Genomic DNA, 18,536 nt, shown 5'->3' with positions numbered 1-18,536 from the left:
TTTGGTATTTTTTCCGTAAAGAAAAACAGTAATAGTTTCTCCCTGATTGTTCAGATTTTTTAAAACAGTCGGGTGTAGGCCAGAGAAATAGAACTGTGGTTTTCCTTTTCCACGGTTCTAATCTACTTTTTATTACCATTTTTCCATTGATAGTGAGAGTGTAAGCTATTTTACTTCCTTCACAATGGGCAAGGCGCGAGGCAAGGGACGTGGAACTGGACGTTCTTGTGATGGTGTGTGCAGAGGACGGGGCCATGGCCAAGGTGAAAATGTGCCACAACCAACAGCCACATCTTCTCGCTCCCACTTCTTGACCGAATTACTAGGGAAGCACAGAACAACACCAGTATTGCGAACTGATCAGTGTGAACAGAGGTTATTAATTGGATAGCAGATAATACTTCCAGTTACCTGGGCACCACCACCTCCGGTCTATCTTCCACATGGTCAACTCTTAGTAGCCGTGAATGTCGACCGCATACTCCTCCTCGCCCTGATGCTCCTTCCTCCCACCATGCCGAGTGTCGTCAGACAGCAACTGATCTCACACTTGGACACTCTGAAGAGCTTTTCACTGGTCCATTTCCAGATTTGTGCCCCTCGCCTGCTCCGCTTGAAGTGGTGGAAGATGAGATCCCATGTAGCGATGCCCAAATATTTGAACAGCCACGGCCACAGGAAGTCAACGCTGGAAATTTGTCACAAGAGGTGGACGATGACGAGACACAATTGCCAGGAAGTGAGGAGGAGGATCGTGGTGCGCAAGTGGAAGAGGAGGAGGTGGTGGTTGATCTAGTAACTGACCTAATGTGGCAAGAGAATATGCAGAGCGAGGCCAGCAGCACACAGGGTGAGGGAGGCAGAGTACCCCAACAGGTAGGAAGAAGCAGTGTGGTGGCCGCACACAGAAGGCGGGCAACAGTTCCCCGTAACACTAACACGATGGACATTGCCAGTACAACCGGTAGGTCTTCCAGAGTCTGGAATTTTTTTAAAGACTCTGCTGATAACCCCAAAAAGGCCATTTGTACCACCTACCATGCCAGCATCAGCAGGGGTGACAAAACCACCAGCCTGACCACCACCAGCATGATCAGGCACAAGGCAGCAAAGCACCCGACTTTGTGGGGCGAACCCCAGGGTCTAGGACCAGTGTCAGCGGGTGTCACCACTGCTTCTTCAGCTGTTGTGCGTGCAATAGAACCTCCTGTTGTGTGTGCAAGGCAATCCCCTGTCCATACTGCATGCAAAGATGCCCCCTCCTCTCAGTCTTCACTTGTTATGGCAGTTTCTCAAGAAACAGCATCAACGTCCATGTCCCACCGCAGCGTTCAATTGTCCATATCCCAGACCTTTGAACGAAAGCAGAAATTCGCAGCTAACGCCCCACAGGCCACAGTGCTAAATTCGCACATTTCACGACTGCTTGCGTTGGAAATGCTGCCTTTTAAGCTGGTGGAGACGGAATCCTTCCGCAACCTTATGGCTGCGGCCGTCCCTCGGTACTCGGTTCCCAGCCGACACTATTTTGCCCGGTGTGCCATCCCTGCACTACACAAGCACGTGTCCCAAAACATCTGCCGTGCCCTCAACAACGCAGTTACTGGGAGAGTCCACCTGACAACGGACACGTGGACAAGTGCTTGTGGCCAGGGACGGTACATCTCCCTGACGGCACACTGGGTAAACATACTAGAAGCCGGGACCCAGTCGGACCTTGGGGCGGAACACATCCTCCCCACAGGATTGCGGGCCCTATGTCAGTCAGAGTTGCCCCCACAGTGTACAGCTCCTGTGCATCATCCTCCTTCTCCTCCTCATATTCAGTCTCCATCTCAGATATCACCACAACGGTTACAAGCTGGAAGCACTGCAGTACTGCCTCCGCCAAGCGGCAACAGGCTGTGCTAAAACTCATAAGCTTAGGTGAGAAACCTCACAGTGCTTGTGAGTTGTGGACAGCTGTGAAAGAGCAGGCAGATCTGTGGCTGAGACCGCTGAACCTACATCCAGGCATGGTTGTGTGTGACAATGGCCATAACCTGGTGGCGGCTCTGAGGCGAGGCAAGATCACACACGTACCATGCCTGGCTCATGTGCTTAACCTCGTGGTTCAGTGGTTTCATAAATCGTACCCCGAGTTGCCAGATCTGCTCATGAAAGTATGCCACCTGTCAGCTCATTTTCGACACTTGTAGACCCCCGCTACATGGAGAACTTTCACTCTCTTATTCCTGAGGTGGAGAGGTCTACAAAAATGGGGCAGTACCAGAAGTCCCTTGCTGCAGAACTGTTAAAAAAATTCCCATCTGAACACGCTAGAGGCAGAGGTCACAGTTTGTTGACCAACCAAGGCACACAAGCAAGAGAGAGGCAATTCCAATCCAGCAGAGGCAGGGGAACACTGTCAACATTCTGGGACAGTTTTCTGAGACCCGCCCAGCTTACAGGCCCTGAGGCGCGGGGTACTCTCACTAGGAGTGGAAAGTTTCAAAAGATGGTAAGGGAGTACCTTGCCGACCGTACCAGCGTCCTCCGTGATTCCTCTGTGCCTTTTAATAATTGGGTATCCAAGCTGGACACTTGGAATGAACTCGCTCTGTATGCCTTGGAGGTCCTGGCCTGCCCTGCCACTAGTGTGTTATCAGAGGGTGTTTTTAGTGCCCCTGGGGAAATTATAACTGATAAGCGCACTTGCCTGTCAACTGACAATGCTGACAAGCTGACCCTTATCAAAATGAGCAAGGGCTGGATTGGGCCAGACTTCTCATCACCACCAAATGACAGCAGAGTAACATAAAGTCAAATACACTGTGTTGTTTCGGGAGGTGTATTCACATGCAAAGCTTCACACCCACACATGGGTATACGCTTCCTCATATCGGCTGTTTTATGTTCTTCTCCATATCCTCAGCCTCCACCACCACTATACCACCAGGGTGACCGTGGTCCGTGTTGCCATTATTGAAAGTTCCTCCGTCCTTATTTTTGTCAGCTTTTGCTTGGAAGGCATAAGCAAAGACTGTCGGAGACCCACTCCCCAGTAATGGGAATAATATTTTTAAGATGCTGTACTGTATGGCTCTTGTAAGGGGCATTAAAAGCTTCTTGTTAAGCTACTGGGACCTCCACGTCTCTTCCAAGGGGCATTCAAACCGTCTTGTTAAGCTACTGTGACCTCCACTACTTTTCCAAGGGGTATTAAAACCGTCTTGTTAAGCTACTGGGACCTCCACGTCTCTTCTGGGGGGCATTAAAAGTGTCTTGTTATGCTACTGTGACCACCACTTTTCCGAGGGGCATTAAAAGCGTCTTGTTAAACCACTCTGAACTCCACAGCTCTTCCAAGGGGCATTGAAATATTGTTTTTAATTAACTCTAACCTCAACGACTCTTCGAACGGGCATTGCATTTCCTCCTAATTTTTGGCAGCTTTTGCTTGGAAGGCATAAGCAAATACTATGGGAGACACACTCCCCAATAATGGGAATAATGTTTGTAATATGCTGTACTGCATGGCTCTTGTAAGGGGCATTGCAAGTTCCTCCATCCTAATTTTTGGCAGCTTTTGCTTGGAAGGCATAAGCAAATACTATGGGAGACCCACTTCCCAATAATGGGAATAATGTTTGTAATATGCTGTGCTGCATGGCTCTTGTAAGGGGCATTGCAAATTCCTCCGTCCTAATTTTTGGCAGCTTTTTCTTGGAAGGCATAAGCAAAGACTATGGGAGACCCACTCCCCAATAATGGGAATAATGTTTTTAAGATGCTGTACTGTATGGCTCTTGTAAGGGGCATTAAAAGCGTCTTGTTAAGCTACTGAGACCTCCACGTCTCTTCCAAAGGGCAATCAAACTGTCTTGTTAAGCTACTGCGACCTCCACGTCTCTTCAAAGGGGCATTAAAAGAATCTTCTTAAGTCACTCTGAACTCCACAGCTCTTCCAAGGGGCATTGAAATGTTGTTTTTAATTACCTCTAACCTCCACGACTCTTCCAACGGTCATTGCATTTCCTCCTAATTTTAGTCAGCTTTTGCTTTTCAATGCAAAGGCGAAAACTAAGGGAGATCCACTTCCCAATAATGGGTAGAAGGTTTTTAGTATGCTGTAATCCAGGTCTGTTTCAAGGGGCATTGCAGTTCCTCATAATTTTTGGAAAGCCTTCCATTCACTGCTTAGGCCAACAGTGTACAGGAGACCCAGTTGCTATAAATGGAAAAAACGGTTTAGTTAAGGCCCTCTTACCTCCATGTCATTTTGAAAGGGGCATTGGAGTGCCTCAAAATTTTTGGTAGGCATTGCACTCACTGTATGCCCTATAACTGTGTAGCCGAACCGCTCCTTTTGTTACAGAAACATATCCTAAAAGACATATGTGGTTGACTGGCCTGATATTGATGTGAATGGTCCCTGTTCCTCCTGATCTTTCTCTTTTGCCACTACCTCATCCATTATTTATCACCTGAAGCTTTGTTTTATTGGGAGTCATAGAACTGGGATAGTAGCAGGAAAACATCCAGCAATCCTCGGAGGAGGTAGGATATGCGCCAAAACGCTGATCTCCTCAGGCCTAGCCGCTACTACATACATGCGCTTGCATTCCAAGAAAACAAAGCAGATGCTAACTTCTACCGTCATCATCATGCTCCTCACCTTGGCACTCTCAACTCCCCTGATGGAGAAGCCAGGGCCCACCAGAGGAGTCTGGTTCTCTGGTGGGCTCGTCCAATGCTGCCCTAAAGCAGGCCGGGCTAAGAAAAGTGGGTGGGGGGAAGTTGACAGGAAAAATAGGGGTGGCTTGGGACCATTTATGGACACCCGGCTGCCCCCAAGCGGCTGGGGACAGTGTGTGGACACCCGGCCGCGGGGTGGCTGGGGACCAAGTATGGACACCCGGCCGCGGGGCGGCTGGGGACCGAGTATGGACACCCGGCCACCTCATGGTGGCTGGGGACCGAGTGTGGACAACCGGCCGCCGGGCGGCTGGGGACTGAGTATGGATACCAGGCCGCCAACGCAGCCATGACGTGGTGGCCAGATTCCGCCTCCACATTCCTAAAAGGCCCAATTTCAAGTGCAAGCAAGCAGTATGGTATTGCAGCCTGGGGGTGGGTGGCAGGCTGCATATTTGCGCTTGCATTGCAAGGAATGGGGGAGGTACAATTGAACACTGCCCTGGGACAAGAACTTGTACGGGGATAGTTGGAAGTCTGCATCTTCTGATGCAGCAAGGATGACTTCTGATGGGCACACTTTTAGGCAGTGACCTGGGTGTCAGAGATGCTTCCAGGGGTCTTCCTCATGCTGTTCCCATGTCTTTTCAGCACTGTATGCATGTGTCACACAGCACATAGCCAGATAAGGTTGTAAAATGTTAAAATGACATTCCCGGTGAATGCATTTGTCACGGTTGAAAGCAATACAAAAGTGCAAAAACGCATAAAAAATGCTACTTGTGAACATAGCCCAAGGTGTGGAGGAGTATTTTTTTGGGGGTTATTTATTTTACCATATACACAAGTCTTTACCCTGGAAAGGAACTTCCTTAACATATTTCACAGGAAAGCAGGTTCAGTTTCGTTTTTGAACGTTTTATTGTGAGCCCTCAAATGTGACTTAATACCTCTGACCACGTTGTTGACAGCAGTGCCCTGGGTGTCAGAAATGCTTCCTGGGGCGATCCCCATGCTGTCCCCATGTCATTTGAGCACTGTCACTATCGTTTTGGGCTTTTAAAAGACTGCCGGGGTTGCTGCCGCAAAAATGCTCGGGTCTCCCATAGACTAACATTGGGCTCGTTGCTCGGATCGAGCACCCGAGTATCATGGCGAGCTCGGCCCGAGCTTCGAGCACTCGAGCATTTTAGTGCTCGCTCAACACTACAAATTACCTAAAGTTCGTCTGTATAATTTTCGGGTCCTGAACATACCACCAAGAAAGAATATGTGAATGAAAGTTTACAGAAGGGTCATATCCTTCCTTCCTCCTTGCCTGTAGCGACTGGATTTTTCTTTGTTTAAAAGAAAGAAGGGCAGTCTCTGTCCGTGCCTCGATTTCTGTGAGTTAAAATTGCATTTAAAAATACATACCCATTTCCAGGGCTGCCACAAGGAATTTCGGGGCCCCATACTGGCAGCATTTTGGGACCCCTTTGACACTCCACCCAGGCTCCACCCCAGCTCCATCTCCACCCCTTGAACCTTACACAGTCCCACCACCCACTCTTGGAAAAACTCCATTTCTGCACCACGTCCTCACCAATCACACATTAACAGTTCCCATTAAACACCATATCACAGAGTAACCACAGCATGTATCACCCATATCTGCTAATAAAAGTCCACATTTACATCTCCGGGCTAAAAATGGAACAAGTTGAATAATAGAGTTGAAGCAGCGCTCCAGTGGAAATAAGTGATAAAGGCCGAATCCTTCCAGATCAGATGGGGGAGTAAAGTCTGTATCACTTATTTTCATTGAAGTGTTGTTTCCATTCTATTTTTTCCTAAATTGAAGGTTTTTGGCTGGTTGCTGATATTTTTCCATATATCTCTCTATATCTATAGCAAAAAATACGACAGACAGCACTCCAAAAGTTCTTTAAAAAAATATGGACTTTATTAGCCCACTGTGGCTAATAAACCTTCATCACTGCTTGACCGCAACCGAAACGTCGTCACGCCGGGATAACAAAATCCATATTTTTTCAAAGAACTTTTGGAGTGCTGTCTGTCGTTTTTTTTGCTATACTGTCTATACTTATGGATATCTGTTTGGGGGCCTTGCACCCGATATTTTGAAGATATGGTGGTGTTCCAATTTTGGCTCTCTCTATATCAATAGATTTACACTGTGTTCCAAATTATTATGCAACTAATATTTTCTCAGATTTTCACAAATTACCTATATGAATTACAGTCAAAACTTTATTCTAGGTGATGTTACATTTGCACATAGGACCGCTTGTTCGAAAGGAGCTTCTGAACTCTCTCATTCATTGAATTTTTCAGGTTTTGGATGGTTTCTGCTTCAATTGTTTTGCATGAGGACAGAATACCCTCCCAGAACTGTTGCTTAGATGTGAACTGCCTCCCGCCATCATAGACACTCCTTTTGATGATGCTCCAAAGGTTCGTAATGGGGTTGAGGTCAGGGGAGCATGGGGGCCACACCATAAGTTTGTCCCCTTTTATGCTCATAGCAGCCAGAGATGCAGATGTGTTATGTGCAGCATGAGACGGTGCATTATCATGCATGAAAATGATCTTGCTGCGGAATGCACGGTTCTTCTTCTTGAACCATGGCAGGAAGTGCTGTTTGAGAAACTCAACATACATTATGGAGTTCATCTTTACCCCTTCAGGGATCCTAAAAGGGCCGACAATCTCTCTCCCCATGATTCCAACCCAAAACATTACTCCACCTACTCCTTGTCAGCGCCGTAGCCGTATTTGCATGGGGTGTCCATCAACCAGCCATCCTCCACTCCATCCATTTGGACCATCGAGATCATTTCATGCATGATAATGCCCCGTCTCATGCTGCACATAACACATCTTCATCTCTGGCTGCTATGGGCATAAAAGGGGACAAACTTATGGTGTGGCACCCATGTTCCCCTGACCTCAACCCCATTGAGAACCTCTGGAGCATCATCAAAAGGAGTGTCTATGATGGCGGGAGGCAGTTCACATCTAAGCAACAGCTCTGGGAGGGTATTCTGTACTCATGCAAAACAATTGAAGCAGAAACCATCCAAAACCTGACAAATTCAATGGACGAGAGAGTTCAGAAGCTCCTTTCGGACAAGGGGTCCTATGTGCAAATGTAACATCACCTAGAAAAAAGTTTTGAGTTGAAAACTGTTTGATTTCAGTTTGTAATAACCTGCTAATGCTTATAATTTCAAAAATGACCATTTTTTTGCTCTTTATTAAAATGAAAAGGTTGAAAACTCTGCTGTGCATAATAATTTGGAACATGCATTTTGAGTGCTGTTTGAGTTTTTTTATTTTTTTAAAAATATACTGTTATCATAGGCAGTTTGTACAAAAACCTTTCAATTGTACTCAAATAGTTATTTGACTGGAAAATTACAATGACTGCAATTCATATAGGTAATTTGGGAAAATCTGAGAAAATATTATTTGCATAATAATTTGGAACACAGTGTATATATAGCACAACTTTATGTAACTGCATATTATGGTTGAGCCGCTTTGTCTATATACACACACGTATGCTTATATATATAGGGCAGACTGAGGTTCTCGTCCCAAACTGAGAACACCAGCCAAGGGAAGCTTTTAAATGTGTTATCCAGCTTTAGAAACCTCAGTCTGCCCTTATTCACACAAATGGTCAACTTTCACACATGGTAAGGTTTTTAATATTAGACAGAGTAGGTTCTATCCCGAACGGGTTCACCTTGTTGCTGGTGGGATGGCTTTCATACTATTTTTGATCGAAAACAGTGTTACTAAGAACCCTATTTTATTTAAATGCACTTGCTTTCTATTTATTTACAGCAGGGTTTATTTTCATTTTGCTTCTTGTAGGTTTTTCTGATTCATGGCCATTGTGAAACATGCCCTTATGTGCTGCATGTATACTATTTTAAACCAAGCTCAAATTTTGTTTTTTTTTAAATAGTATACAGTGTATAGTGTCAGTGACATGTCTAGTTAAAGTTCTTCATCTTTGATTATCCTCGTCCAGAGGAGACCACCAACCCTTCTTCCAGCCATGAGTCATCTCTGCAGAAAATAACACAGTTATCTAGAGCACCGCTTCCAGAGCACATTCCCTAATTTTTCCCCAAATTCTACACTACACCAGATCAAGAAAAAAGAGACATTGTGCCGCCCTGCACAGTAACAGGACCTACTCCCTTTGAAAATAGTAACCTCAAAAATAAAATACATCACAGCAGTAGTATTATCTCTAAATTAGACCCTGTAGTAATAATGTTCCACATTCTGGCCCCTTCTGGTAATAATGTCCCACATTCTAACCCCCACGTGTGCGGCTTTTCAGTGCAAGCAAATTAAAAAAAAAAATTCTTCTTACCTGGCCGTAGTCCAGTGACATCTTCTTCCTTATTGATATGCGTCAGTTGCCAGCCTCTGATTGGCTGGCGGCTGTTAACCATTGCCGTGCATTAAGCCGGTGGCTTTCTACATGGTAATATATTGAACCGGCCCCACCTACCCCTGCCCCTAGGACCCGGTGAGCTGAAGCAAGAGAGGGGTGGGCCTGGACTGGATGATACACGTGCCCAGCGTGTCTCACCTAATTCAGGCGCCCCCCCCTTTGCTTCTGTTCACTAGGCCCCATACACCAGTAAGGGTAGTAATGCCCTCAATGCGGCCCTGCCCACTTCCACTAATCCCCGGCCTATATAATCAACTAACTGGTGCTAATTGCTTTTGTAAACTAGATCTTAGAGGGTCTTCTAATTTGATATGTATCTGGAAGGGTGATGAATGGAAAACAGCGTTTTTAATGTCTGAGGGTCTATTTGGAAATCTTGGCATGCCTTTTGGGTTAACCAATGCCCCAGCAGTTTTTCAAAGCAAATACATCACATAGGAGATGCTGGGACTGCTGTATATAAATCACAGGAGACGCTGGGGGCATATATATCACTGGGGAGGGTTGGGGGCCATAGACATCACTGGGAGGCATACACATCACTGAAGAGGCTGGGGGTATAGACATCACTGGTGAAGGGCTACCACTGTTCTCCTCATCTGTGGGACAGGATCGCATTACACGCTAACTCCACCTACTAAGTATGTCCTCACCCTAGCACTGGCTCTCCAAATACATTGTTTATTACATAGAATGCCAATTGTGAAAAATAAAATATATAGGTTGAACTACAAGAAAATAAAAAAAGAAAAGAATTGCGGAACATGTTGCAAATATTTTCAACAACAACAGTACATACTCAGGTGCAACAAAACATTTTGTACCTGTTCATAATCACACACATTTTGCGTTTTTTGGCATTGAAGAAGTTGCAAACCCTTGACGTGGTGGAGATTGGTTAAAACAGCTTACTTTGAGAGAATCATATAGGATTTTATGTTTAGATACCAAATTACTACCTAGTGGAATGTCACAATAATGTAGCAGGATTTACCAGGGCAATGGGCTCTTTCCCTGTCCCTCAAGCTAGTGGGGCCCTTCGCTATTCCTGTTCCCCATATTACCCCAGATAATGGAGATGCTGGGGCCTTGTACCTTGCTATGCTGCTAAATGCACTCTGAACTGTTTCATCCCCACCCAAAGGAGGTATGGGACAGATGTGTATAGGATAGCATAGCAGACAGACAGGGAAAACAGACAAGGATAAAATTAAACTGCAATCATACAAATTCTCTCAAAAAATAAAAAAGTGGAAATCAAGAGAACAGTACGAGGGACCAACCAAATGGGAGGAGGATAAGGATATACACAATACCAAAACCATGCAGATATATCCTTGAAAAAAAATACCAACAGACTGCTACAAATATGGACTACTCCTTCAACACCAAACTTGGCAGTTGTAAACTGTCACCAGCAGAGAACAGAAGTAGGAGTGAGGTTGTAATTGTTTTACTCTGAGATTCTGCTCTAACCAGGGCCCCACATTAGAAAATCTAATTTTTTCTGGCACTACCGTGGTACAGAAACCATGCCACATTTCAGTTTTTAATTATTTTGTGCTAGTATTGTCCTCTAGCTAGAAATCTACATTTCAAAATCTAAATTCTTTGTGCTAATAGTGTGGTCCAGAAACCAGGCCACATTTCAGCCTATAAATATTTTCTGTAATACTGTGCTTCATCCAGGAGTCCCAATTTCTGAATCTAAATTGGTTGTGCTAATAGCATGGTGCTGAAACCAGGCCACATTTCAGCATTGGACAGGGCTTAGAGCAGCATTTCTAGCTTAAACTTTGATCAGTAACAGGTGGATGAATGACAGGTGCTCTGAGAGCTGGGCAACACACATGAATGAGACCCCACTTGGAGCCCAAACATTTCCAAGAATTATGGGAAGATACCACTAAAGTGAAATCAATTTTTATTTATTTATTTTACTCACTTATATAGCACCATTAATTCCACAGCGCTTTACAGACCTTATCAATTTCCCCAGAATTGAAATAGTATAATGGGGCTCTGACACCCTTCCCCTACAGGAAATCCACCAGATGGAGACCCAACTTGGAGTCTCCACTAGTGATGAGTGAACACTAAAATGCACGGGTACTGGTTGTTCGAGTCGAGCAAATTGGAATGTTTGAGTGCTCAGACCGAATAACGAGCCCAATGTAAGTCTTTGGGAAACTCGAGCATTTTACCGGCGGCTCCCCTCGGCGGTCTGCACAGGGACTAAAAATTGCCCAAATTAATGGGAACAGTGCTCAAATGACATGGGAACAGCATGGGGAAGACCCCTGGAAGCATTTCTGACCCCCAGGTCACTGCTGTCAACAATGTTGTCAGAGTCTTACGCCACTTTTACGCACTCACAATAAAACATGCAAAAACATGCAAAAATGAAACTAAAATGGATTTTCCTGGGAAATATGTTAAGGAACATCCTTTTCAGGATAATGACTTGTGTATAAGGCAAAATAAATAACCAAAAACAAAAATGGTCCTCTGCACCTTGGGCTATGTTCACACGTAGCATTTTTGATGCATTTTTTTACTTTTGCTTTGCTTTCAATGGTGAAAAAACATTAACTGGTGAAAAAACATTTACCAGTAAATATCATTTTAACATTTTACTACCTTATATGGCCATGTGGTGTGTGACACATCCTGTTCCATTTATGATGGAGGGACTCTGAAAGTCACAAAGACTGTTTTTATAGGGCCATCAAGCGGCCCTTACTATTCTTAAAGGGCCAGCAGGCGGCTATACTTTGTTGTTCCCATTATTAACGAGTGGGTCTCCTGTTAGCACCCTCCTGTTTGTTTTTTCCATCTTGTGTTTTGCGGTCACGTGACCACCTGCCTTTATATCCCAGCTCCACCCTTCCGGCTGTGACTTTAGTGTTGTTTGAATGTCTTTCTAGTCAGGTGCTTCGGTGCCTATCTCTGTCAGTTCGCTTGGTCCTTCTAGGACCTCTAGAACCTTTTTGTCTGTTTGTCTTTTTGTGTTCTGCAACAACTTCTCTGTTTAGGAATAGTGTTGAGCGAGCACTAAAATGCTCGGGTGCTCGAAGCTCGGGCCGAGCTCACCGTGATACTCGGGTGCTCGACCCGAGCAACGAGCCCAATGTTAGTCTATGGGAGACCCGAGCATTTTTGCGGCGGCACCCCCGGCAGTCTGTAGAAAGCCTAAAAAGTGCCCAAAACGATAGTGACAGTGCTCAAATAACATGGGGACAGCATGGGGATCGCCACAGGAAGCATTTCTGACCCCCAGGTCACTGCTGTCAACAACGTGGTCAGAGATATTAAGCCACTTTTACGGGCTCACAATAAAACGTTCAAAAACTAAACTGAAAGTGCTTTCCTGTGAAATATGTTAAGGAACATCCTTTCCAGGGTAAAGACTTGTGTATAAGGTAAAATAAATAACCAGAAACAAAAATACTCCTCCACACCTTGGGCTATGTTCACAAGTAGCATTTTTTATGCATTTTTGCACTTTTGTATTGCTTTCAACCGTGACAAATGCATTCACCGGGAAATGTCATTTTAACATTTTACAACCTTATCTGCCCATGTGCTGTGTGACACATGCATACAGTGCTAAAAAGACATGGGAACAGCATGGGGAAGACCCTGGAAGCATCTCTAACACCCAGGTCACTGCCTAAAAGTCTGCCCATCAGAAGTGATACTTGCCGCATCAGACTTGCAAGTACTTGTCCCAGGGCAGTGTTCAATTGTACCTCCCCCATTCCCTGCAATGCCACCCACCCACCCACAGGCTGCAATACCATACTGCTTGCTTGATTGCACTTGAAATTGGGCCTTTTAGGCATGTGGAGGTGGAATCTGGCCACCACGTCATGGCTGTGTCGGCGGCCTGGTATCCATACTCAGTCCCCAGCCGCCCGGCAGCCGGGTGTCCACGCTTGGTCTCCAGCCGCCAGGGGGCGGCCGTGTGTCCATAAACGGTCCCCAGCCGCCCATATTGGAAGGACATCCTAACCACAAAGACGTGGACAAGTGAATGTGGCCAGGGATGGTCCATCTAACTGACGCCGTCACACTGGGTTAATGTTGTGGAAGCAGAGACACAGTTGGACACTGGGATGCAACACGTCCTCCAGACATAGACGATTTGCGGGTCCTGGGTCAATCAGGCTTCAACACAAAGTTCAGAAGGTAGACAGCAGCAGTGGTCTGCCTCCTATACAACGAGTAAATTATTCATGATCATGAGTTCATCCATCTCCTTAGCTTTTTGTTCCTTGGAATGCAAGTGCATGTATGTAGTAGCGGCTAGGCCTGAGGTGGTCAGCGTTTTGGCGCATATCCTACCTCCTCCGAGGATTGCTGGATGTTTTCCTGCTACTATCCCAGTTCTATGACTCCCGTTAAAACAAAGCTTCAGGTGATGAATGATGGGTGAGGTGGTGGCAAAGGAGAAAGAGCAGGAGGAACAGGGACCATTCACATCAATATCTGGTCAGTCAACCACACATGTCTTGTAAGATATGTTTCTGCACCAAAAGGAGCGGTTCAGCTACACAGTTATAGGGTATACAGTGAGTGCAATGCCTACCAAAAATTTTGAGGCACTCCAATACCCCTTGGAAGTGAGATGGAGGTCAAAGGGCCCTAACTAAACCGTTTTTTCCATTTATAGCAGCTGGGTCTCCTGTACACTGTTGGCCTAAGCAGTGAATGGAAGGCTTTCCAAAAATTATGAGGAACTTCAATGCCCCTTGAAACAGACGTGGATTACAGCGTACTAAAAACCCAATGCACGTTGGGATGAGATGAGGCTGAGCTGTGTGTAATCGCCCATTAAGGCTTCTTGATCCATCTCATCATACTCTCTTTAATTTTCTGCAGAGAGCGTTGCAAAAGACAGACAAGTGGAAAGCTGACGCTAATGATGGCGTCATCGCCAATCACCATCTTGGTGGACTCCTCAAAGTTTATCAGGATGGTACTCATCCTGAGTCTAATGGACAGACTGAAAGAAAGAACCAGGATGTTGAACAGTTTTTGCGTTGTTTTGTGGCGGACAATCAAGAGGTATGGTCTGAGTTTTTGCCTCTCACAGAATTTGCTCTTAACAATCATACATCCTCCTCTGCTGGGTGTTCTCCTTTTTTTTGCTGTACTGGGAGACATCCATCTTTTGGTTCGTTCTCCAAATTGGGGTTGGCTGTGCCGGAGGAGGAGAATTTTTCCAGTGATTTGGAGAGAGTTTGGACTAATGTACGTTGCAACCTTCAAGAGGCTAACAAGAAGTCCAAGAAGTATTTTGACAGAAAACGTAAGGAGGTTTTGTTTACTGTGGGTGACATGGTTTGGTTGTCCTCAAAGAACCTGCGGTTGAGGATTCCCTCTAAAAAACTGGGTCCTAAGCTTGTGGGTCCATTTAAAGTGCTTCAGGTTGTTAACCCGTCTGCGGTTAGGTTGGATGTCCCTACTTCTTGGAAGATTAATCCTGTGTTTCATGTTTCCTTGTTGAAAAAGGCTGATGTATCAGATAGGGATTCCACTGTCACAGTTCCTCCTGTGGTGGAAGACGGCGAATATGAAATTTCTCGTATCTTGAATTCTAGATGGCATAGAGGGAGATTACAGTATCTTGTCTCCTGGAAGGGTTTTGGCCCCGAAGATAACTCCTGGGTAAGGGCGGATGATGTCTCTGCTCCTAGGCTTGTTAGAGCTTTCCACAGGAGGTTTCCGGATAGGCCTGGGCCTGGAGGTTCCAGAGGATCCTCTTAAAAGAGGGGGTACTGTTTGAACCCTCCTGTTTGTTTTTTCCATCTTGTGTTTTGTGGTCACGTGACCATCTGCCTTTATATTCCGGCTCCGCCCTTCTGGCTGTGCTGGACTTCAGTGTTGTTTGACTGTCTTTCTAGCCAGGTACTTCGGTGCCTATCTCTGTCAGTTCGCTTGGTCCTTCTGGGGCCTCTAGTACCTTTTTGTCTGTTTGTCTTTTTGTGTTCTGCAACAACTTCTCTGTTTAGGAGGTGTCCCATTTTTGTTCCAGTCCTTAGTTCTTTTAGGGACCCCTCCCCTTATGCTATAGGTCTTCGTTCAGACTAGCCGAGGACTAAGGCGGGTCTGTTTGCTAGGAGCAGGCAGCCCACTCCATCGTAGGGATTCGGCTTAGTATTGCTATAGGGACAGCTTTCCCCTGTCTTTCCTTAGTACATGTTGCAGATCATAACATCTTCTATACTGTTATTGCTATGCAGTGACTACAACTGCTGCCAAAAATTTGGCGGAAATCCAATGCCCCTTGCAAAAGACGTAGAGGTTAGAGGGCTTTCTGAAAACAATGTTCCCATTACTAGGAAGTGTGTCTCCCATACACAGGCCTGTTATTTGCTAATACTATCCTTCACAGATACCTAGTGTAAATAGCTTGACCGACACACTGCAACGGAATGAAAATGGAAGAAATGTCTGATTTTGGAACACTCTTATAGCTGTTATGTCTGACAGAGAACCACGGTTTTAAATAGCAGGCCTGTTATTTGCTAATACTACTGTATACTTCACAGACACCTAGTTTGAATAGCTTAACCGACACACTGCAACAGAATGGAAAAGGAGGCCAATATTCTCAACGTTCAGTTTAAATTTCTTGATTTTATCGCTGAAATATGGAACAGATCTGGCTTTATTCTGCAGTGAGAACAAGCAAATGGAGCAGAAAACTGGTGTACTCTGGATTGCTTTTTAAGCAAATAACCAGGATTAAGATCAAAAAAAATTCCCTGGCCCCTGATATATGGGGCTATGTCTACAAATATCTGTAAGAACAGCAGCAGCAGGAACATTCAGCGGACCCTCTTGCACTATATGCACTGCAGTCTGCCACATACACTGCTTGCCTGCCAAATTCCTGCTGTCACCACTAAATATATGCAGCTGGATTAGTCCTTAAAAGGACTGTTAGTTCAGATGGATATATATACACTGTGTGCAGAATTATTAGGCAAATGAGTATTTTGATCACATGATACTTTTTATACATGTTGTCCTACTCCAACCTGCATAGGCTTGAGAGCCAACTACCAAGTAAGTAAATCTGGTGATGTGCATCTCTGTAATGAGGAGGGGTGTTGACTAATGACATCAACACCCTCTATAAGGTGTGCTTAATTATTAGGCAACTTCCTTTCCTTTGGCAAAATGGGTCAGAAGAGAGATTTGACGGGCTCTGAAAAGTCCAAAATTGTGAGATGTCTTGCAGAGGGATGCAGCAGTCTTGAAATTTCCAATCTTTTGAAGCATGATCACCGAACAATCAAGCGTTTCATGGCAAATAGCCAACAGGGTCGCAAGAAGCGTGTTGGCCAAAATAGGCGCAAAATAACTGCCCATGAATTGAGGAAAATCAAGCGTGAAGCTGCCAAGATGCCATTCGCCACCAGTTTTGCCATATTTCAGAGCTGCAACGTTACTGAAGTATCAAAAAGCACAAGGTGTGCGGTACTCAGGGACATGGCCAAGGTAAGGAAGGCTGAAAAATGACCACCTTTGAACAAGAAACATAAGATAAAACGTCAAGAATGGGCCAAGAAATATCTTAAGACTGATTTTTCAAAGGTTTTATGAACTGATGAAATGAGAGTGACTCTTGATGGGCCAGATGGATAGGCCAGAGGCTGGATCAGTAAAGGGCAGAGAGCTCCACTCCGACGCCAGCGAGGTGGAGGTGGGGTACTGGTATGGGCTGGTATCATCAAAGATGAACTTGTGGGACCTTTTCAGGTTGAGGATGGAGTGAAGCTCAACTCCCAGACCTACTGCCAGTTTCTGGAAGACAACTTCTTCAAGCAGTGGTACAGGAAGAAGTCGGTATCGTTCAAGAAAAACATGATTTTCATGCAGGACAATGCTCCATCACATGCATCCAACTACTCCACAGCGTGGCTGGCCAGTAAAGGTCTAAAAGAAGAAAAAATAATGACATGGCCCCCTTGTTCACCTGATCTGAACCCCATAGAGAACCTGTGGTCCATCATAAAATGTGAGATCTACAGGGAGAGAAAACAGTACACCTCTCGAAACAGTGTCTGGGAGGCTGTGGTGGCTGCTGCACGCAATGTTGATCAAAAACAGATCAAGCAACTGACAGAATCTATGGATGGAAGGCTGTTGAGTGTCATCATAAAGAAAGGTGGCTATATTGATCACTATTTTTTTTGGTTTTTGTCTTTGCATGTCAGAAATGTTTATTTCTAAATTTTGAGCACTGATATTGGTTTACCTGGTGAAAATAAACAAGTGAGATGGGATTATATTTGGTTTTTATTAAGTTGCCTAATAATTCTGCACATAAAATAGTTACTTGCACAAACAGATATCCTCCTAAGATAGCCAAATCTAAAAAAAAAAACACTCCAACTTCCAAAAATATTAAGCTTGGATATTTATGAGTCTTTTGCGTTGATTGAGAACATAGTTGTTGATCAATAATAAAAATAATCCTCTAAAATACAACTTGCCTAATAATTCTGCACACAGTGTATATATATATACAGTTATATGAAAAAGTTTTGGCACCCCTATTAATCTTAAGCTTAATGTTTTATAAAAATTGGTGTTTTTGCAACAGCTATTTCAGTTTGATATATGTAATAAGTGTTGGACACAGTAATGTTTCTGCCTTGAAATGAGGTTTATTGTACTAACAGAAAATGTGCAATCTGCATTCAAACAAAATTTGACAGGTGCATAAGTATGGGCACCCTTATCATTTTCTTGTTTTAAATACTCCTACCTACTTTTTACTGACTTACTAAAGCACTTTTTTTGGTTTTGAAACCTCATTGAGCTTTGAACTTCATAGCCAGGTGTATGCAATCATGAGAAAAGCTACTTAAAGTGGCCACTTGCAAGTTGTTCTCCTGTTTGAATCTCCTCTGAAGAGTGGCATCATGGGCTCCTCAAAACAACTGTCAAATCATCTGAAAACAAAGATTATTCAACATAGTTGTTCAGGGGAAGGATACAAAAAGCTGTCTCAGAGATTTAACCTGTCAGTTTCCACTGTGAGGCACATAGTAAAGAAATGGAAGAACACAGGGACAGTTCTTGTTAAGGCCAGAAGTGGCAGGCCAAGAAAAACATCAGAAAGGCAGAGAAGAAGAATGGTGAGATCAGTCAAGGACAATCCTCAGACCACCTCCAGAGAGCTGCAGCATCAACTTGCTGCAGATGGTGTCACTGTGCATCGGTCAACTATACAACGCACTTTGCACAAGGAGAAGCTGTATGGGAGAGTGATGCGAAAGAAGCCGTTTCTGCAAGCACGCCACAAACAGAGTCGGCTGAGATATGCAAAAGCACATTTGGAGAAGCCAATTTCTTTTTG

The sequence above is a fragment of the Phyllobates terribilis genome, unplaced genomic scaffold (assembly GCF_046119375.1).
Source record: "Phyllobates terribilis strain yellow unplaced genomic scaffold, ASM4611937v1 Scaffold_373__1_contigs__length_1865987, whole genome shotgun sequence".
NCBI lineage: Eukaryota > Metazoa > Chordata > Amphibia > Anura > Dendrobatidae > Phyllobates > Phyllobates terribilis.
This window is presented reverse-complemented; position numbering follows the sequence as displayed.